Genomic DNA, 22775 nt, shown 5'->3' on the forward strand with positions numbered 1-22775 from the left:
CATTTTAGCATATTAGATACTAAACAGCTCTTTTCAATTTTTCAACAATGTTGGCTCTTTTGTTTCCATCGTTCGAGTTTTATCATTAATAACTGAATGGTATGGGGCATTATCCATGGCAGTCACAGATGGCCGATTTAAGTTTTCCAGTAGTTGCCCCTTGAACCACTTCAGTAAACTATCATGGTTTGTTTCCCTCGATTTGTAAACGAGGAGAGAGACATGTACGAAACCAGATGCAGTTTCAGCATGCAAAACAATAATTCTTGCGTCCTTTCCCATCGCAAAGCAGCATTCAAAAGAATAATTCTTGCGCCCTTTCCCATCGGAAAGGTAGAGCATCCACACATACCTTCATCTGTCCAACTTTTTCTGACAGAATGACCGGCGTTTATTCTGGTTTCGTCAAGCCACACAATGTTTCCAAACGGCACTTTAACGATAGTTGTTAAAAACCGAAAACGACATGCTACGCTGTCGCCTCTCTCCATTATAATTTTCCGTCCATTAATTTTTTTACACCGATAACCGAGGACTCTGACAACCGTTGACAAATATGTTTTGCTGCCACCGAATAACTCCGTCTCTCGAAGAGTAACGCAGTATTTTAATAGTTGGAAGTTCTTTTTCTCTCGTAATATTCACATAAGTGGCGACGAACAGCATCTTATTCAAAAGAGTCCAAGTTTGTTACACGTGGTCCCGTTTTTCTCTCCTTTCCTGGTTTCCACAGTTTGGATAAACCAGGTTCTTCCCTTTCTGCACAGTATTTCTCCTTACAAATTTTGACGACAGTATTTTCATGTATCATCAAGGCGTCAGCAGTTCTTTCGACTACCTTCGTTGGAGGCAACAGACTTGCACCAGTGTCTCTCTCTTTCTCGAAATATTCTCGCTCCTAGCACACAAACTCACGTGTCTGACAATGCAAAACATGACCAGGTCGCTGAAGTTTTCATTTAGCAGCCAATCGTTTTCTGCACCCTTCCACTACAAGCTTTAGACATTCAGTAGCGCAAAACAAACTCGACGCACAGAGAAACGAAGCATATAACGAAAAGGACTACAAGTGTTTACGTTACCGGCCGCGAGCATCGTATACAACTGGCTGCAGTAGCTGCTACCTGCAGTAGCAGAGTGATTTGACGACGGTGAACAGAACAAGATTAGCTGCCAAGCGCGTTCGCTGATTGGCTGTTGCTGTGGTAACAGCCCTGTGAACAGCTAGACGTCAGCACTTTGTTACTCTGATCCACGTATAGTGGGCGACACTGGGTTTGAATACCGTCTCTCGATGAATCACTGGGGAGAGGACTGATTGTGTTCTGCTGAACCAGCTGCTCTTTTTTATTATATTATCAAATTGTTACTTTATTTGACAATTTAAAGCAGTGCTGGGAGATCTAATAAACTGTGTTTCTGCTACGAATGATGTTCAATTTTTTCCCATTGTCCGGTGTTTCTGCTCCCCAAGCAAACACTGACGGCTGGCCACGTATTACTTCCGACCATTTAGAACAGTTTAATTAGGTGAGAAATGTAGCCTCTTACCTAATTCGCAACGTAAAAGTTGCCTAGTGACATGTTATCTTCAAACCACCATCGCCACTCAACGTGTAAATGTTGTACCTTGTGTTGTACAAGCGAGACGCCGCATTTAATGACCAGCATGTTTTAAGCTGTATTATCGAGAAAGTTTAGAACAACTTAATTCTGATCCTGGAGACAGTCAAATTCGTCACCAGCCCAACAAACAGCAGGAAATAGATGATAGAACAAATGGTAGTTCTTAAAACTACAAAACAGGTGATAACGTCCATTTTATTGTGTGACGAAACAATCTTCCCGTAAGTCTAAAGTAGAACAATCCGCTGATCAGTACCTGCTTCATGGGTTTTGCGATACTGCCAATAGTTGGCCAGAAGAATATTGAATATGACCCGTGTACAAAGTATTGGTGCGAGCCATCCTAAAATATTGTCAGACTCATACAAAATAGGTCTCAAAGGAATGCTAAACATATACAAAGAAGTGCAACTCAAATGGTGACAGATTTGATTTACTCGCGGTAGAGTACCAGCGAAATGCTGTGAAATCTGAACTGATAGACGTTTGAAAATAGACTTCACCTATGCTACAAAAGCCTACCGTACTTCGAACGTTCCAAGTCAGTGATGTAGTAATATACTACAACCTCCTCCATGTCGCTCTCCTAGTAACCGCCAAGACAAGGTCAGACTTGCCACAGCGGGCACTGATTCATGCAGCCGTTCCTCCCGCGCCCCATATGCAAAAGGAATGAGAAGAAATCCCAACATGTGGTACAATGGGATCCAATGTGTTATTCATCATCACCTGTACTTGTATGTATCGAAAAATCAGCAAACAGTTGCAAAAAAGAAATTTTATTTCCTTAACCGGTTACAGGCACTTACTGCACTTCTTCAGAAGGTTGTGGTCGGGAGCTCCAACGTTAGGCGCGTAATGGGGCTCCTTAGGAACATGGCTGCCAAGGAGGGGAACGAGGCCAGTGAACACTCCGTGTGCATACCAAGGGAAGTCATTCCGGATGTGGAAAGCGTGCTTCCGGATGCCATGAAGAGTAAAGTCAAGTCGGTATCCATGACGTGCGTCGCTTAGGAGCCGAGGAGATTCTCTCTGGTTTCGGGCTGCTAATAGAAATGGTAAAGGCTGCCAGTCTTGCTGCGAGATTAACGCGGAGTTCACCATCTGTAGCATCGTCGATAGAACCAACTGTGGTCCTTTAGTGCAGGGCCGAGTGGAGGGTCTGAATCAGAGGCTCAGGCAGTTCTGTGACCGTGTAGGCTGCAGATTCCTTTACTTACGCCATCGGGTGGTGTGTTTCCGGGTTCCCCTTAATAGGTCAGGAGACCACTACACACTGGAAACGGCTACCCCCGGGTAGCGGGGGCTGTGTGGAAGGGACTGAGCGATTTTTTAGGTTAGAGGATCTCAGGAAACCACAGAAAGGGCATTCGTCTAAAAGGGAAAAGGTGAAACACAGTACGTTAGTTGTAAAAACGATCGGTATTGTAGTTGTAAATTGTCGTAGCTATGATGGGAAAGAACAAGAGCTCCAATCCCTAACAGAAAGCACTGAAGCTCAAATAGTTATAGGTACGGAGAGCTGGCTAAAGCCGGAAAGATGTTCAGCCGAAATTTTTTTCAAACGATCTAACAGTGTTCAGAAATGATAGATTAAATACAGTTGGTGATGGAGTATTTTTATTGCTGTCAAAAGTAGTTTGCCTTGAGCAGACATAGACTCGGATCACAACGTAGTAGTGATGAAGAGTACGCCGAAGTTTAAGAGATTAGTGGGGCAGAATCAATACGCAAAGAAGTGGGCTGCAGAAGTACTAAGGAATGATGAGATACATTTGAAGTTCTCTAAGGCTGTAGATACAACGATAAGGAATAGCTCAGTAGGCAGTACAGTTGAAGGGGAATGGACATCTCTAAAAAGGGCCATCACCGAAGTTTGGAAGAAAAAAAAATGTACAAAGAAGGTAACGGAAGAAATACTTGAATTGATCGATGAAGGGCGGAAGCATAAAAATGTTCCGGGAAACTCAGAAATACAAGTCGCTGAGGAATGAAATAAATAGGAACTGTAGGGAAGCTAAGACGAAATGGCTGCAGCAAAAATGTGAAGACATCGAAAAATAAATGATTGTTGGAAGGACTGACTCAGGATTTAGGAAAGTCAAAACAGACTTCGGTGACACTAAAAGCAAGGGTGATAACATTAGGAGTGCAACGGGAATTCCACTGTTTAATACAGAGGAGAGAGCGGATAGGAGAAAAGAATATATTGAAAGCCTCTATGAGGGAGAAGATTTGTCTGATGTGATAGAAGAAGAAACAGGAGTCGCTTTACAAGAGATAGTACTACAATCAGAATTTAACAGAGCTTTGGAGGACTTAAGATCTAATAAAGCGGTAGGGATGGATTACATTCCATGAGAATTTCTAAAATCATTAGGGGAAAGTGGCAAAAAAACGACTATTCACGTTGGAGTTCAGAATGTATGAGACAGGCGACATTCCGTCTGACTTTCGGAAAAATACCATCCACACAATTCCGAAGACTGCTAGAGCTGACAAGTGCGAGAATTATCGCACGGTCATCTTAACAGCTCATGCATCCAAGTTGCTGACAAGAATAATATACAGAAGAATGGAAAATAAAATTGAGGATGCGCTAGATGACGATCAGTCGGGCTTTAGAAAGGGTAAACACACAAGAGAGGTAATTCTGGCGTTGCGGTTGATAATGGAAACAAGACTAAACAAAATCAAGACACGTTCATAGAATCTGTCAACTTGGAGAAAGCGTTCGACAGAGTGGAATGGTTTCAGATGTTCGAAATTCTGAGAAATAGGCAGAGACGGGTCATATACAATATGTACAAGAGCCAAGGGGGTAAAATAAGAGTGGACGATCAAGAACGAAGTGCTCGTATTAAAAAGGGTGTAAGACAAGGATGTAGCCTTTCGCCCCTACTGTTCAATCTGTACATCGAGGAAGCAATAATGGAAATAAAAGAGAGGTTCAAGAGTGGACTTAAAATTCAAGGTGAAATGATATCAATGACACGATTCGCTGATGACATTGCAATCCTGAGTGAAAGTGAAGAAGAATTACATGATCTGCTCAACGGAATGAACAGTCTAATGAGTACAGAGTATGGATTGAGAATAAATCGAAGAAAGACGAAGGTAATGAGAAGTAGTAGAAATGAGAAACTTAACATCAGGATTGATGGTCACGAAGAAGGTGAAGTTAAGGAATTCTGCCTAGGCAGCAAAATCACCAATGACGGGCAGAGCAAGGAGGACTTCAAAAGCAGACTAGCAATGGCAAAAAGGGCATTCCTTACCAAGAGAAGTCTTCTAATATCCAACATCAGCCTTCAGGAAGACATTTCTGAGAATGTACTTGTGGAGTACAGCGCTGTGTGGTAGTGAAACAAGGACTGTGGGTAAACCGTAACAGAAGAAAAAATGGTTCAAATGGCTCTAAGTACTATGGGACTCAACTTCTGAGGTCATCAGTCCCCTAGAACTTAGAACTACTTAACCCTAACTAACCTAAGGACATCACGCACATCCATGCCCGAGGCAGAATTTGAACCTGCGACCGTAGCGGTCTCGTGGTTCCAGACTTTAGCGCCTAGAACCGCACGGCCTCTCCGGCTGGCTGGAACAGAAGAGAATCGAAGCATTTGATATGTGGTGCTACAAAATAATGTTGGAAATTAGGTGGACTGATAAGGTAAGGAATGAGGAGATTCTGCGCAGAATCGGAGAGGGAAGGAATAAGTGGAAGACACTGATAAGAAGAAGGGACAGGATGATAGGACAACTGTTAAGACATCAGGGGAAGACTCTCATGGTACTAGAGGGATCTGTAGAGGGCAAAAAGCTGTACAGGAAGACAGAGATTGGAATACATCCAGCAAATAATTGAGGACGTAAGTTGCAACTGCTACTCTTAAATGAAGAGGTTGAGACAGGAGAGGAATTCGTGGCAGGCTGCATCAAACCAGTCCGACGACTGATGACCCAAAAAAAAAAAATTGAAAAGCAGCAACTCCCAGTACAAAGAAATACGCGCACCCACAAAAGATAATGTTATGCGTCTAGTCGAACAGCGACTGTGTGCAGTAGCCGACATCCGGTGTTGTGTACTACGAACTATTTCCCCGAGGTGTAACCATCATTGCTAACATTTATTGTCAACAACTGAGACGTCTTGTAGACGCAGTCGAAGAACAACAACCAAGAGGACTGCGTGGAGTGATGAAACCAACGATGAGGCCCGCCCGCGCTCTGCTAGACTGAGTAAAAACACTATACTGGAGTTGGGTTGGGGAGTCGTTCTTCAGCCACCTTATTCACCTGATCTTGCGGCCTCATATTTACTCCGTTTCCAGTCTCTGTCGAACAACCTTCAAGCAACTTCCTTTCCGGATGGAAATGCGATCCGCTAATGGCTCGACGCGTTCTTCGCCTCAAAATAACATGATCTCTGCAGTCGCGCAATCGAAAAGTTACCCCAAGGTTGGCAGGCTGTAGTAAATAGTGAAGAAGACTAAATTTTGTGTATCAGTGGTATTTATAAAACATATGGAAAAATGCTATGAACTTATGCATCACTCCAACATAAGTGCCGGCCGGTGTGGCCGAGGGGTTCTAGGCGCTTCAGTCTGGAACCACGCGACCTCTACGGTCGCAGGTTCGAATCCTGCCTCGCGCATGGATGTGTGTGAAGTCCTTAGGTCAGTTAGGTTTAAGTAGTTCTACGTTCTAGGGGACTGATGACCTCAGACGTTAAGTCCCATAGTGCTCAGAGCCATTTGAACCAACATAAGTAAGGCAGTAGACAACATCGGCAATTCCATGACGCTGTATACAGTGAAGTCACGACGCTAGAAAACTGTAGCTAAATGCAGGGAGACCTGCAGAGAATCGACGTTTTGTTGCAGGAGTGCCAATTAACCCTCAAAATAAACAAATGTAACGTATTATGTATATGCAGATGGAAAAGATAATAATTGTATGGTGACACGATTGCAGAATAATGACTGGAAGCAGTTACATCAATAACTTATCTAGGATTATGAGTACGGAAGGATTTAAAGTGGAACGATCACATAAAACTAATGGCAGGAAAGGCAGATGCCAGTCAGATTCACTGGAAAAATCCTCAGGTCATGTGGTCCGTTAGCAAAGGATGTAGCTCGCAAAATCCTCGTTTAATCAGTATTTGAACATTGCTTGTCAATAAGGGGTCGGTACCAGCTAGGATTGATAGATGAAATAGAGAAGATCCAAACAAGAGTAGCGAGTTTCGTTACAGATTCAGTTAGCACGCACGAAGCGTCATAGACACGATCAACCATCTCCAATGGCAGACGCTGCAAGAAAGGCGTTCTGCTTCACTGTGTGATTTACTGTTGAAGTTCCGAGAGCGAACATTCCTAGAAGAGTTAATGCTGCATACTGCATGTATCTAGCGAAAAGTCTATGAAGATAAAATCGGCCCACATGGTGGCACACTGGCAATTGTTCTTCCCGCGGACTATTCGCGGCTGGAACAGAAAAGGGGGAGAAATGAATGTGGTATACAAAGCACACTCCGCCACGTACCACACGTTGGCTAACATAGTATAGATTTAGATGTTTTCTTTTCTCCTCATAAAACCCATATGCTCTCGTTTGTGTATCATATCCAGGCTCTGCTACAAACTGACTGTTAGGTGGAAACTGCACCGCTGATCATCCAAAATGCAACAGCACGAAGGATCGGAGATATCACAGCCAAGTTGATTCTGGAGATAATATGTTGTACAAAGATCACAGGATTGAAAATACAGCCCCATGTCAAGTGAGGGAAGATGACGAAATGAGTACTGAGTGGTACCAGTGTTGCTGGCTATAACCGTTGCTACACGACTCGCCGTTGAATCAAAGACACCTGGATAAATTATTGGGGTATAGCAGTGTTGGGTTATAGCAGCTCATGCTGCTCCCACATATTGATAAAGTTCATTTGGTGTAGCGGTGGGTGGAGTATCCCGGGCCAGTTCTTTCACAATCATCGACCAGACATTTTCTGTAGGCGCGAGGTAGGGGAACAGGGAGGCCAAGGCAGCATGCAATCCGATGGCTGATGAAGCAGTCAATTGCGTGCCACGTGTGGCCGAGCATTATCCTGTTTCAGTATTGTCGTCGGCAAGCTCCAGTGGTATGGGAAGACAACAGTGATGTAACGTTGGGTCGTTAGTATACCGGCAATGTGTACTAGGGGAAGAGGGAATAGAATCCAGTACTATCAAATCGTTCAAATGGCTCTGAGCACTATGGGACTAACTTCTGAGGTCACCAGTCCCCTAGAATTTGGAACTACTTAAACCTAACTAACCAAAGGATATCACACACATCCATGCCCGAGGCAGGATTCGAACCTGCGACCGTAGCGGTCACGTGGTTCCAGACTGAAGCGCCTAGAACCGCTCAGCCACACCTGCCGGTCCAGGACTATCATTTCATTATTTTTTCTCATTTAGTTCCTGTCGTTCCCTCTGGAACATAGAGCCGTGACGAAATTCCTCCACCTGATACGATTTCTAGCGAGTCTCTTCACTTCACTCAGAATCCAGTACTGTCCAAAACCATAAACCCAGGTGCAGGGCCAGGGTTGTGATGCCTAAGGCAACAGTTCAATAGTCTCTCACTACGGCGCCTCCTGACTCTACTCCGACCTTTGTGGTGGTGCAGGCAGAATCTGGATTGTCGGTAAAAACAATGTCGTTCCATTTGGTTGTCCCGTCCGTCGTCCTTCGCACCAATGTCGGCGCAAACGCCTGTGGCGTTGACTCAGTGGTAAATGCAGCAATGGACGCCTTGTGGTGGTCAGTCCACACTGCTGCAAACGTTGCCTAATGGTAAGGGCGGCCATTGCTCGCTGCGCAACAGACCGAATTTGTTTTGATATGTTTCGTGACGTGGCACAGCGATCCATCTCTGTCCCGACCACAATATGCCTGTCATCACGTGTAATGGTGCTACGAAGTGGGTGCAATCGCTCCCGCGGTCCGTCGTTCCCTACTGTATCCAGCGATTACAGATGTCTAGCGCAGTTTCTTGGTTCCGTCCGACACGATCACCGATTTCTCAGAATCTGCAATCCCTATAGGCAGCTATTCTTCCTCAGTCGAACCCCTAAATGTACTCGAAAGACGCTAGCTGTTGTCTACGACGCATACTGAAACTGCTTACGCAAAACAACCGTACGAAAGAAAGACTCCAATACGTCCATACGGCTGTCTGTTCTTCCTTTATGTAGTGAAAGCAGTTGGCGCTACTGGTACACGTGTTGTGCACCTGCACTGAAATGCTAATCATTTGTATCCTTTGTCGCCGCAAGTCGACAACAGCCAACTGGGCTCGCGTATTTAGAACATGTGACGTAACGCCACTGTACGGAAGCTCGTGGAAGCGGAATTTTGGTGCAGTCAGTAGCTAGGCAGGGTGTGGATCGGACATTCAACAAAGCTACGATCCCCCTTGAATATTTCCTCCGCAGATGGGGACATTGTATTAATTGTGATACCCGAACCTGTCATCCGAGCTAAGTTCGACTCGATGCCCAGCTGTACATACAACCCGCAAAGACGACGGCGCTGCCGTCAATTTCCGCGTCGGTGTTACCGAATTCACAAGACTCGCGCAAGACTCTTGCGGCCGCAGAGGCGGCGGCGCCGTGTTTCAGGTTTAAATGTTAAAGTGGCCGGCTCTTGTCCGCCTTGCCCCGCGGCCCACGGAGGAGGACACGCGCTCAATATTTGATGAACTGCGGTGGCGGCGGCCCTGGCTCCGTGCTATCCAGCAGCTGGTATCCGGTAGCCGGCAGCCGAGGTGGGGTGGCAGCAAGGGCGTCACCGGACTCCCACGTCGGTGGGCAGTCGTGTGAACGAGCAGTTGAAGGAATCGAGATCAGCTGCCTGTTTATTCATCACTTATCTACTCTGTCTGGGAACGAATTACAAAATCCTGAGCAGCTCTGCACTTCTTTCAGTTGTTTGGGCTAACTCTGCACGGCGGCGAATTCATTACCACCAAAACACTGATATTTGGTCCGCTCCCGGCAGCTGAATGGTCAGCTTGACGGATTGTCAATCCTCTGGGTCCGGGTTCGATTCCCGGCTCAAAAATGACTCTGAGCACTGTGGGACTTAACATCTGAGGTCATCAGTCCCCTAGAACTCAGAACTACTTAAACCTAACTAACCTAAGGACATCGCACACATCCATGCCCGAGGCAGGATTCGAACCTGCAACCGTAGCGGTCGTGTGATTCCAGACTGAAGCGCCTAGAACCGCTTGGCCACACCGGCTGGCATTCCCGGCTCGGTCGGGGAATTTTCTCCACCCATGGACTGGGTGTTGTGCTGTCCTAACCATCATCCCATCATCCTCATCGGCAGAAGGTCGCCGAAGTGGCGTCAAATTGAAAGACCGGCACCCGGCGAACGGTCTGCCCGACGGGGGGCCCTACCCATACGATTAAATAAATTAAATAAATACTGATATTTGGAGGGTCACAACCAACTGATTAAATATTAAAATTAACCGTCACAAAAGCACACTAAAACCAAACTAGATAACTAGTTCAAAACGGAAAAGCACACAGTAAGGTGATCAAAAATACGTAAAAATATCCAAACAGAACAGATTTTTAAAAATCCCATATAGATCAAGTGTGAAGGGTACACTAATTGTTTCTTGCAGGTACTGCTGATGGTAGTAGGGAAGAGAGAAAAAAAGTTACTCTTTTTACACTTCTTAATGCCATTAACCAATATACACCAAACCCATGGGTTACTGACCTCTTGACCAAACCAAGTTCAGTCTTAAAATGAAACTGACGTAGGGAAGAGCTGCGCAAATTGGTCACGTTAAGGTATTCCTATTTTTTTTTAACTGAGTGATATTATTCAAAAATGCGTAGAAATGATCGATTATATTCTGCAACTATTGCTATAACGTCTAATAGTTTATCACTTTTGAACCAAATCAAACACTTCAAACAAATCGATTTTACACAAAGTGGAAAAATAGCCACTTTGTCCGACATTAGGGGGCAAAGTAGCCACATAATTTTAATCTCACAACTAAGGAACAAAAGCTATTTTAACAAAAAACCAATTAAATTTTATTGCGAGACATAATTTCAATTATACCCATTACAAATAAAATTCAAAATCTGTTCCTCAACTCATGTACAGAGTTCAAGAGCCCAGAGGGAGCACAACTGATACTTAATCCTTTGCTCTTTTGGACGTCAATTTGAAAATTTTTCTTCACAGTACATGCACTCCGTGTCTTCATCGTTGTCATCAAAAAAGAGTTCGTCTAGAATTGGGTTTCCCGCTCTTCGCAGTATTCTTGTTAGTGCCTTTCTTCTCTCCAGTTGCTTTCTCTTTTTCCTTCTTTGTACTTCCTTCTTCTTCTCTTTCTTTATTTGCCCCTTATGTTATAAGGATTTGCTCTGAGTATCGCCAAGGAGCCCTTCTTTCGGTCGCTACTTTTACGTTCCTCCCCCGCCCCCCCCCCCCCCCTCCCCCCACACACAGACACACAAAGTGGCCAGAAGCCATCACCGAGACGGCCACTTTGCCCTTATTGACGCCTTAACACAAATCTGTATACCTTCTAATAGCACAACCGAAATTTCAATAACTAAAGTAGGATTAGGTAGTCAAAACATTACACTTTCGACACAACTTCATTACAAGTCACATTCCCTTCCCAGAACAAACACATAAACTGACCGATTACCTTACATCAAGATAACTAACGGCCACACAAATGATTACAACCCTGAGGAGCGGCTCAGCAAACAGGTTTGACTTCACGGGGTGACTGGTCCCTCAAGCGAGAACTAGTTAAATTATTTACCGCGCCATGACAACACCTTATAGCCCCCGGTACCCCAATGGCCATTTTCCTGCCATGACCACTTTGGCTGGCTCTCCTCTTCATGTTCGTGTGTTTCCCTCACGATTAAACAAACTTTCAGCACTAACGGAGGACAGATGTATCAACCTGAGATAAGTAACCGTGGCCCGGAAGCGCGAAAGTCGCAACAAGCTATTAAGTCAAACGTCTTGTGGGATATCTTCGCCAGAGCAATACGAGAACCTATGAATCGTTTCCAGAATGAGCACTTGACTCTGCCTCGGAGTGAGTACTAGCAGACTGGTACTCGAACCCGGTGACTTGTCTTTAACGGACAGTGTTCTTACTGACTGAACTATCGAAAGGCAATTCTTGACACACCTTAACCCCTTCCTCCAACCAAGCCGCACTTCCGCCGGCATCTCTCGCCCACTTTCCAAACGACACAGAAGTCCTTGAGGATACCCTGCAGAACCGTCACACTTGGAAGAAAACTTACTGCATATAAATCCCTTATCCACCGATTAGGGAGCAAGATCTGAGGTTTTACTTCTAGTCAGGCACACAGTTTTAATCTGCCAGAAAGTTTCAAAACAGCACACGCTCAGCTCCAAAAATTCGTTCTTGAAATAATCCCCTGGGCTACGGCTAAGCCATTTTTACACAATATCCTTTCTTTCAGTGCTAGTCCAGCAAAACATGGCGGAGAACCTCTGTGGAATTTTGAAATTAGGAGACATATACTGCCTAATTTCTAGCTCTATGGAGGAAACTAATAAACAATCAATTGTGTGGCCAGCAGACCTTTTCTAGGTAAATTTTTTTCAAAAGATAGCAAGCTTCCTTAGGACACGAAAGACTCAAACTACAAACTCAATAGCAAGTAGTTCACATCTTAAACAATAAAACAGAGAAATTCTCATTTCGAAGAATATACAAATTACAACTTGCTCAGGCTAATAAGCAGGACACACTGCTAGGATACCTTGAACACATCATCTGTTATATATGTAACCCATTTATTAAGTCAGTGATAGCAATACACACAGAAAACAATGGCTATTCATATTTGAATGGATACTCAGTTTGAAGATACTCTGTCAGTTCCAGAAATCATACGCAGTGGGTTTAATGTAGGCACTGGAAGCTTTTGTACAGTACAAAAAGTCAGGAGTGAAAATTCTCAGCGTCAAGCTAGATAGTGAAACTTTTTTCAGATGTTTCACCTGCATACAATAACTGTAGTCTATCCACAAGTGCGTTAATTCCTACAAACACTGCACTCATTATTTGCCAGAAACTTTTATAAAAGTAGAATGTAAAGCATAACTGACAAATTTAATTGGTGTTACTGATTAAAGTTACACGTGGAAATTTGTGTAAATAATGTAATCCTCGAAAACTCCAAACTCATCGGGGAACAATTCTGAAGTAATATCTTTGTAGGATGTTTTGATTTCACGTAAACAACGTGTGAACTATTTTCTAACATTAGCGTGTAAAAACGCACAAGATTTATATTTTCCGGCTGGAGTAAAACAATTAGAAACCGACACGATAGCGGGCAAAAAACTCAGAATGAAACACACACAGAGAGAGAGAGAGAGAGAGAGATAACCTACGGAGGTAGGGTTGGGTTGTTGTGCGGGAGGAGACCAGACAGCGAAGTCATCGGTCTCATCGGATTAGGGAAGGAAAGGAAAGGAAGTCGGCCGTGCCATTTCAAAGGAACCAGCCCGGCATTTGCCTGGAGTGATTTAGGGAAATAACGAAAACCTAAATCAGGATGGCCGTATGCAGGATTGAACCGTCGTCCTCCCTAATGCGAGCCCAGTATGCTAATCATTGCGCCACCCTGCTCTGTACGAAGGTTGTTTGATAAATCTGGTAAATAAAGCAAGAAAAAAATGTTTGTTTCGTAAATAACTCACCTTACTTCTCGACACAGTCTTCTTTCAGGAATGTACAATTGGACCAGCAATCCTCCAACTTTATCATCCCGTTAGAAAAATAGGTTTTACCACACATTGCAAATACTTGTTGACTTAACTATCACTTCATCATTTGATGAAAATTTCTCCCTAGCAAGTCAGAGCTTCAAGGCAGAGTAAACAGGATGAGTAGGGTGGATGACTAACAAATTCAAATAACAATTCATGCACTTTCGACCTTTCTATCGCTGACTTGTGCAATGGGGCACTTCTTTGTGTGCCAACATTGGCCTTTTTTCAGTCAACTCAAGTTTCGAACGATAGAACAATAAAGCGCAATAGGTTTCAGTGATGGCTCTGTCTTTTTCGAAGTAATCTGTGGGGATTATCCTTGGGAATATAAAAAAACAGGGGCCACCACATTACCAGCTGACAAGACAGCCACACACCGTTGGGTGGCTTGCGGAGTATGAATGTAGATGTAGATGTAGACAGTCTTTGCCTCATCAGTCCACTTTCACCAACGTTTGTCCGTCATTTTGACTCTGACATTTTATGATGGATCGAGGTTTCATCGAGTCACAAATCGGGGCAAAAAGTTTTGCAGATTGCCATTAAACATCGCCAGACATTGTATAGAAACGTTGTGTCCGCTGCACATTTGGTCGACCTTCGTGCAGGATACTATGCACTCACTTATTTGAGATGCTTAAAGTCACAGTATTTCACGAATTTTTATTCGACGCTTTCGCATTACTGTCGGCACAATCGGGGTGGACTGTCCTTCGACTGTTACAACCTGCGCGCTCTTAATCGATTGAAACCCACTACACAAAAATTCCTTCGAAGAATGTTAACGTCAGCATTATTGATCACAGCCACAGGAGACGGCAAAGAATGCGCAGCTTGTTTGCTCGTTCCGTGAATACAGTTGAAAATAATTTAACGGGCAAGGAACAAAAACAGCAGCGTTATCCCGTAACTAAGCACGAACTAATCTGCTAGCATGGAAGATACAAAAACAAAACACACATACAAAAAACACAGCATCTGTTGTGGCTGGCGAGCGAAATGCTTGATGGTGTGATTGTACCGCCTCCGGTGGCTGGCGAGCGAAATGTTTGACGGCGCGGTTTCCAAACACACGCAGACGACACACGCGACGCAACACTACGTAACTGCACGATGTAGCTACGTCAGCCCTTACGGTGCAAGCGGATCATTATTCCAAATAGCTGGCTGGGAAGTGGACGCGGCGACCTGATCTTGAGGTACACATTGGTAGATCAGCTGCTGTTGTAATCTGCGCTGGTGGCTGTGAAGGCGGTGATGCGGCGGCCGTTGGGTGAGGCCATAGTTTTGGAGGCTCTGGCATTGCTGATTCTTGGAAGACGTAAGCCGGTTTAACCCTATCTGCCTTTACGTTGGTGGAAATGCCAATTGTCTTGTCTCCCCTTGCGACCACACGGTACGATCCTGAGCATGGCGGTTACAACGATGGTTTGATGCCTTCCGTTCCAACATGACGTGTGAACAGGTTTTCAAGCCTTGATGCATGGAGGTGGTAGCTGTACGGTATCTGCGAGACTGGTATGGGCGTATTCGGGTTTTCTGGTTCACCATCCCTTGGTTGTGACAGAGCGTTTTATTTCCACCAATTCTCCTAGAACTCTCAACGTCTCGCCGTACACCAGTTTCGCTGAATAAGCGTCTAGATCTGGTTCAAAAGTGTTTCTGAGGTCGAGTAGTACCATGTGAAGTGTGGTGTCACCGCTACCCTATCGGTGCTTGCATATAGCGATGTATGTTTCTGCGTTGTCATTTGACACAACACCTCAACCATTCACGGCAGTCTTTCTGTATACCCGGCCACACGTAACGGTTCGTCACCAGGCGGGTTGTCGATCGATTGGCAAAAGTCGTGTAGGCTTCAAATCGGCCACGTGAGTCGCCACAGTCTACGCTAGCAGACCGAGCGCCGCCACTCGGCTGGTCTTACGAGACAAGCTAGCGCACTGGCCAGTTTTACAGCCGACTTTAATAGGAATGGTTCACTTGTTATAGCCTCAGAGATCTCATGTGTAGAGACGCTAGTTAGCGTAGCCTTCAGCTAAGTCAGTAGCTAGGATCTAGCCAGGCGCCACATACAGTTTATGCATTGACAATTGATCTATATGTGTGTAGCAATCAGAATTTTAAAGAAGTATTCGCAGTTCAGTCAATAACTGCACTTGTAAATATTATTGTACAAGTCAAGATCGACGTTCACCACTGATACTGAATTAAAGCTAAGTATTTAATTGTATTCCTGTCTATTAACTTTCTAATCACCTAAGATGGTCCAGATACATCCCGTCAAGTATAGTTCATTGATCCTCACGTCAGCCTACGTGATCAACGCGTGCAATTAATGGCCACACCTCTTGATCAGACTGAGAGTCAAATTGCATGACTCAGCCGGGACACCATTTTTCCATGAGGCCCATAGTTCCGCCTCATACACGACATGAAGGGTGGCACATTCGTGCTGCCTTAAGTGAAAGATGCCATCTCTCGATCATCCCGTTACTGGCTGGGTGATAGCTCGTCGTTTTGTGATGAGTTGTGCCGCAGAATTTCGCGAGTTGTCTGAACGGGTTGGATTCAAATTACCGTCCTCTTTCTGTCGTGATGTGTAACATACGCCAAAGCGTGACACCCCATACAACATTAAAGCGAAAGCCAGTTTCTGCTGTAACGTGTTCCACAGGTGCGGCTTCCGCCCAGCGGGTGTAACGGTCTATAATTGTATGTCTGTTATGTCGGCCATCGCAGGATGGCAATGGACTAACGATTTCGAAGTAGACGCGACTGAAACGGGCTGTTGTGATCGGAAAGTTCCCTGTCGTGCTTACATATAGCGATGTATGTTTCTGGGTTGGAATTTGAGACAACACCTCGGCCATTCACGGCAGTATTTCTGTATACCCAGCCACACGTAACGGTTCGTCACTAGGCGGGTTGTCGATCGAATGGCAAAAGTCGTGTAGCATACTGAGGACGTCAATTCTGAAGGCAATTGGTAGGAACAGCCGCGGTTTCGACGTGGTTTTGTCGCAATATAGCTTGACATCGCTCCCTGGAATTTCGATAAGTTGCACATCCAACGCCGATGATCCTGCCGATAACAGTCTACATCTACATCTACACGGACACACTGCAAATCACATTTAAGTGCCTGGCAGAGGGTTCATAGTGAGATAAGTTGCTTCACTACTCCGAGGATATTTACTTCTATATTACTCATGTTGGCAACTGTTCTTGGTTAGAACTCTGGAATATACTTCGTTTTGTTTTGTGAAGGAATTTCGGAAGACGCTGTTTAGTAACTCTGCTTTGGTACCACTGTCTTCGATAATAGCTCCATTGCTATGGCGCAGAGAAGGCATTGATTGTTTCTTGCCGCTAACATACTTCACAAACGGCCAGAATCTCCTCGGATTTTCAGCCAGGTTTCGAGACAAAGTTTAGCTGTGGAAACTATTATAAGCATCTCGCATTGAAGTCCGCACTAAATTTCGAGCTTCTGTAAAAGATCGCCAATCTTGGGAATTTTGCGTCTGCTTAAATTTGCCACTTTTGTTTCGTTGTTTCTGCAACGGTGTTCTGACCCGTTTTATGTACCAAGGAGGATCAGCTCTGGCGTTTGATAATTTATTTGGTATAAATCTCTCAACTGCTGTCGGTACTATTTAAGCCACATCTGGTCTACTACGCTGTTAATTTGGAAGGAGTGGAGACTGCCTGTCCGGAAGGCGTCAAGTAAATTTTTATCTGCTTTTTTGAATAGGTATATTTTTCGTTTATTTTTGGAGCATTTGGGGGTTAGAATATTCACTCACGCTACGACAACCCTTTGTTCGCTAATCCCTGTATCCGTTTTGATGTTCGTTATTAACTCAGGTTTATTTGTAACTATGAGGTCAAGTGTGTTTTCACAACCATTTATTACTCGCGTGGGCTAATGAACTAACTGCTCGGCATAATTTTCAGATAATGCGTTTAGCACAATTTCTGTTGTTGTTTTATGCATACTTAAATTAAACATTTATTTTCGTCAAGATATCGAGGGTAAATTAAGTCACCACCAACTATAACCTATGAGTCGGGTACGTGTTTGAAATCAAACTCAAGTTTTCTTTAAACCTTTCAGCAGATGTATCATCTTGTGACGTCTCCGGGCCAGACATTTGTAAAATCTGTGTAATATATGCAAAATACACTTATCTGTGTTCCTATACTTCACTTCCGTATGAACAGTTATCGATTATGTGGATTCTGTATGAAAGAAATAATCATTTTGCATTTTTATGTTTGTATAATATTATGTATGTCAATTTTGCAAATAACGTCTGTGGTCGGCGAGTGTGGAAACCGACGCAGACAATGATAATTAAAAATTAAAAAAAGATACATATTAGCAAATTAAATTGCTTGTAAATAGTGGAGGCTTAGACATTACTGTCTCTCTCGTAGCCGTGAATGTTGTACGAGTAAAAGCCTGTTACGCTCTCTCCAACTCGTAGTTCGCTTCCATTTGTTTTTTGATCGAGGAAGACGCCATTGGGCACTGATGTATAAAAAAGGCGTGTACTTTGAATTTTATGTTACTTCTGAATATAGAAATTGTTAGAGATAATTGTAATAATTTGTAGCTCGCTTGCCCAGTATTTCATCCTACATTTTTAGCCCTTTTCAGCGAATTTAGCATTTTTTGTGACGCAGTGCTGCGCCACGATCGCGAGAGCCGCTCCCGCGGCAAATTCAAACTATAATTGAATGAAAGCAGTTTTCCCGCAACTAAGCGGTCAGGTTATTGTCCATTAAAATTATTTCGTTCAGCTTCCGGGAGACCACAGAGGAGACTTGCAGATTTTATTACGTCATTTTCAGATGGACATGGGCAACTGCTAGTACAATATCATTTACGTAAATAATTTACATAAATCAGAGAGTTAAAAATTTACTTATGTGAGATCAAAGACTGCTGCGTTGAAATATGGTCTGGCTAGTAATACAAGGAATATTTTTATTTTTAGTTTAAATGGTCTCGTGTTAGCCGTGGCAATCAATAGTGTTCAAATATTAAAAAATCCACTGCAGCTTTTACGTTAGGCAAACATTGCATACTGTAACTTCTGTGCGTGTCATAAGAGGTATTTTCAGCGCATTTCAAAGACTTAGTAGAGAAAGACATGTTTTATTTCGTAATCAGTTACATTAATGATACAGTGTTTCGTTTCTAACAAGCCAGATCAGAGTTATAAGAACATAGTTTTGCAAATTACAGATCATACATTCACAGCAGGAAATCTTTTAGTGTTGTGCGTATCCCCACATAATACATTAGAGTGCACAAAGTTAAGTTTTCAATTACAGAGACCAGTAGTGAAAGCTGCATTTTAGCTTTTTTGTTTGCAACGAATTGTGCCCTATAAACGGTATTATAGCCAAAGATTATAAAAGTTCAATCTATGATTTTATTGCTGTCAAGCAAATAAATAACATTCTTTTACATTCAGTTAAATGTATATAAAATCAAAGTGCACGGGGATACGTAAAAATCTGAATTGGTAGGTCGTTAAAGGATCCAATTATTATTTTATTCCGGCAGCCAACAATGACTTCTGCCCATACTAATTCACAGGAACTGTCTACTTCAATTTCGCGACAAGATAAACTACTTCTATTAGCAACAAAAACGCCACAGCCAACCGTGTTTAGCCTATCCTTTCGGAACACCATTAGATTCTTCGCAAAAATTTCGGCTGAGCTTATCTCCGCTACCCGTGTAGCCGCCTCCTGGGTATAGTGGACACCTGACCTATTCAGCGGAACCCGAAACCCAACCACCCTTTGGCGCAAGTCGAGGAATCTGCAGCCTACAAAATTGCAGAACCGTCTGAGCCCTTGATTCAGACCCTCCACCCGGCTCTGTACCAGAGATCCGCGATCAGTCCTGTCGACTGTGCTGCAAATGGTCATCTCTGCTTTCATCTTGCAAGCAAGACTGGCAGCCTTTACCACTTCTGTTAGCCACTCGAAACCAGAGAGAATCTCTTCTGATCCAAAGTGACACACATCATTGCTACGTGGCCCACCACCTGCAGTTTTCTGCATCCTGTGCTCTTAATGGCATCTGGAAGGACTCGTTCCACCTCTGGAATGACTCCATCCGGCATGCACACGGAGTGCACATTAGTTTTCTTTCCCTTCTTGGCAGCCATGTCACTAAGGGGCCCCATAACGCGCCTAACGTTGGAGCTCCCAACTGTCAATAATCCCCCCACCCGCCTCTGTGATTGTCCAGATCTCGCTGTCTGAGACGTTTCCTCTGAAACAGTACAGGCGACGACATCTGGCTCAGCGACAGTGTCAGCCACAGACAGCACCTGGAACCTGTTGACAGAGAAACTGGGGAGGCCTTACGTGCGCGTGCGACCACCTGGGAAGTCTTTCGCCGCCTGCTACGCCCCGGGGCTACCCTCCATTCGACCACAGGTGAGGAGTCAACCTCAGTGAGAGCAGTAAATGGGCTAGCCAGCGGTGAGGACCGATCGGAGGACTCGGACGTGCTCGACGTCTGTTGGATCCCTACAGCTGGCCCACAACAGTGGTGCCCATCCATTGCAGCCTCAAGCTGTGTAACCGAAGCCTGGAGCTGAGAGCGAAGTGTCACCAACTCGGCTCGCATCTGCACACAACAATCGCAGTCCCTGTCCAGACTAAAGACCGTGGAAAACTAAACTATGCAGATAAATGGACTATCGGCACGTGCTGCGCAACTCTACTGTAGGCACTGACAAAAATGCAGGATCTGTGTCTAATAAATTAGATTAGTACGCAAAGATTCAAAAACCTAACTACCGAAGCACTCAGGTGAAATTAAGTAATTCACCCATGATTAGGAACTTGTAATATGTCACAAAAATTGGTTTACTTTTCGACGCAAACGAAAACGCGAGAACTGTGGCTATTAGATATTAAAGTAACACGCAGAAATTCAAGAAACTAAATTATTAAAGCACACAGATGATATTATAAAATTCGCTCCTGGTTAAGAACTCGTAAAAGCCACAAAATCGGTTAATTCCCTGTTGCTGCGTGTGTCTCGGCCGGATGCTGCTGTCTGACTTTTTGATCTGATTGTTGAGCAGTGGCGAGATTGGGATAATCAATCGTGCTAGTAATGCTTCCGAACCGAGACAAACAATCGGCTACAACATTGTCGATGCCAGAAATTTGCCGGATATCTGTGCTGAATTGTGAGATGAACATAAGCTATTTGTGTTACCTTTCGTATTGTTTTAGCGAAAGGCGTAAGTTAACGGTTTATAATCCGTGTAGATAACAGTCTTTAGTTTTCAGGTGAGGTCTGAAGTATTTCAGCCTCGTGATGCCAATTGAGGAGCTACTCAACCGAATAGTAGCGGCTCCTGTCAAAGAAAACCATCATAACGACCGACAGAGCGGTGTGCTGACCACACGCCCCTCCTATCCGCATCCTCAATGAGGATGACATGGCGGTCGGATGACCCCGATGGGCCACTTGTGGCCTGAAGACGGAGTGCCTTTCTGAAGTATTTGACGGACTCATAAACAGCTAAAAGTTCTCTGTCGTAAGTGCTCCACAGCTTTTGTCAGAGCGATAGATTGCGCGAGAAAGACGCAAGTGGTTGCCACATGTCACTATATCGTTGTTGCAACGTTGCGCCGATAACACCAGTGACGATACAGGATAGGAATGTCAGTTGTTGCTTACGAGTAAATTGACGATGAGCAAACAGAGACGCTTATATGGCCATTTGCTGATTTTTGTGATTTGGGCCTAGAGCAAGTGGTACCCATACACCCGGTTTTCGAACCTTCCTCACGGCATGCAAATATCTCATTACTGTGGAATGATCGTAGTTCGTCACATTTGCCACACCTCTAGTACACTGACGTGGATCATTGTCGATTAATACGTCTCAACGATCTTCATCAAACCCCGACTATCTTCCTGTACATGGAGAGTCACTAATATGAAAACGGACCTCCTTAAAACGAGAAAACCATTTTCTTGCAGTGGTCTGTCTAATGGAGCAAATGTTTCTGGCTGCCTCCACTGCTGTCATCCCTCTATGGAACTGAAACGGAAGAAATGTCGGAAATGTTCCGATTTCTTCACCTGACACTCTTTTTTTCTAGCATCCACAATTCAGCTCACTACCTCCAAATGACAATTTTTTAAGTATGATATATTTATTTATACAACTGTTCCATTGCTCAATAGGAGGCAGCTCACGTAGCTCTGTCAATCATTATTAGATCACTGGTAATGCCACGTTCTCCAACCATCGAACCGTTAGTGAGGTATATAATTTCCGCCGAATGTGACTGATGACCACTTTTCTCTCTGTGTCTGTAAATGAAAGCACTTCCTCGTTCAAACTAATTCGAAATACGAGTGCCAGAAATAAGACAGAATATGTTCATTTCTTTAATTTTCAGACGATGGTGTTGATTCATCAAGCTAACACACTTTCCATGTCATACTGGAAAGGTTGTGGAGCTCTCTAAGTTTCCCTGAAAGAGTATATGTCAGTGATTCTTAACGTCTGAGGCGCACCCCTTAAGGCCGTGGGTGAGTTATAGGACAAGATGGGGGCAACAAGCTTTTCGAGAAGAAAAAAAATTGATTCAAAAATTGACTACCTTACTGAAAGAAAAGCAACGCACTTTCTGCCATTGTAAAAATTTTAAATTTATATTTACACTGATACAATGCGCTTATTAATAGGATTTTACCGGTATTATACCACGCATTTAATAATTAACTTTTCAATGCTAAATTTTAAAAAAAATTTGTAATGTCTAGCGACTCCTCTGTGCCTGACTTGCAAAATTTTTCGAAAGAGTATTTGATGTAAGACACTTTGAGTTCTTATTATACGTTTACCTGTGATTCATATTTTGTATCCAAATCAGCCAACACAGAAAATTATTCTAGATAATTTGTAAGATTATTAATTTCGTAGCTTTAGCGACAAAATACATTACACGAATAAACGAGATAGGAAGTCCAGGATGAAAATTATGAGTGAAAATTGGGTTGAGAATATCGAAAGGTTGAGAAACGCTGGTTCATGTCATAACTGATGTACTGATATACAGATTCATTTGAGCACTGTATGGCATAAAGAGACACAAATACTTGGATGACTTTACTGTTATTCTTTCTTATAGTACTGATTTCGTAATTCCACACCGTAAGACGTGTAGGCCCATAGAATAATTTTATGTCTTATTTATATATTTAAAAAAACTGATGTA

Source organism: Schistocerca serialis, chromosome 1 (assembly GCF_023864345.2).
Source record: "Schistocerca serialis cubense isolate TAMUIC-IGC-003099 chromosome 1, iqSchSeri2.2, whole genome shotgun sequence".
NCBI lineage: Eukaryota > Metazoa > Arthropoda > Insecta > Orthoptera > Acrididae > Schistocerca > Schistocerca serialis.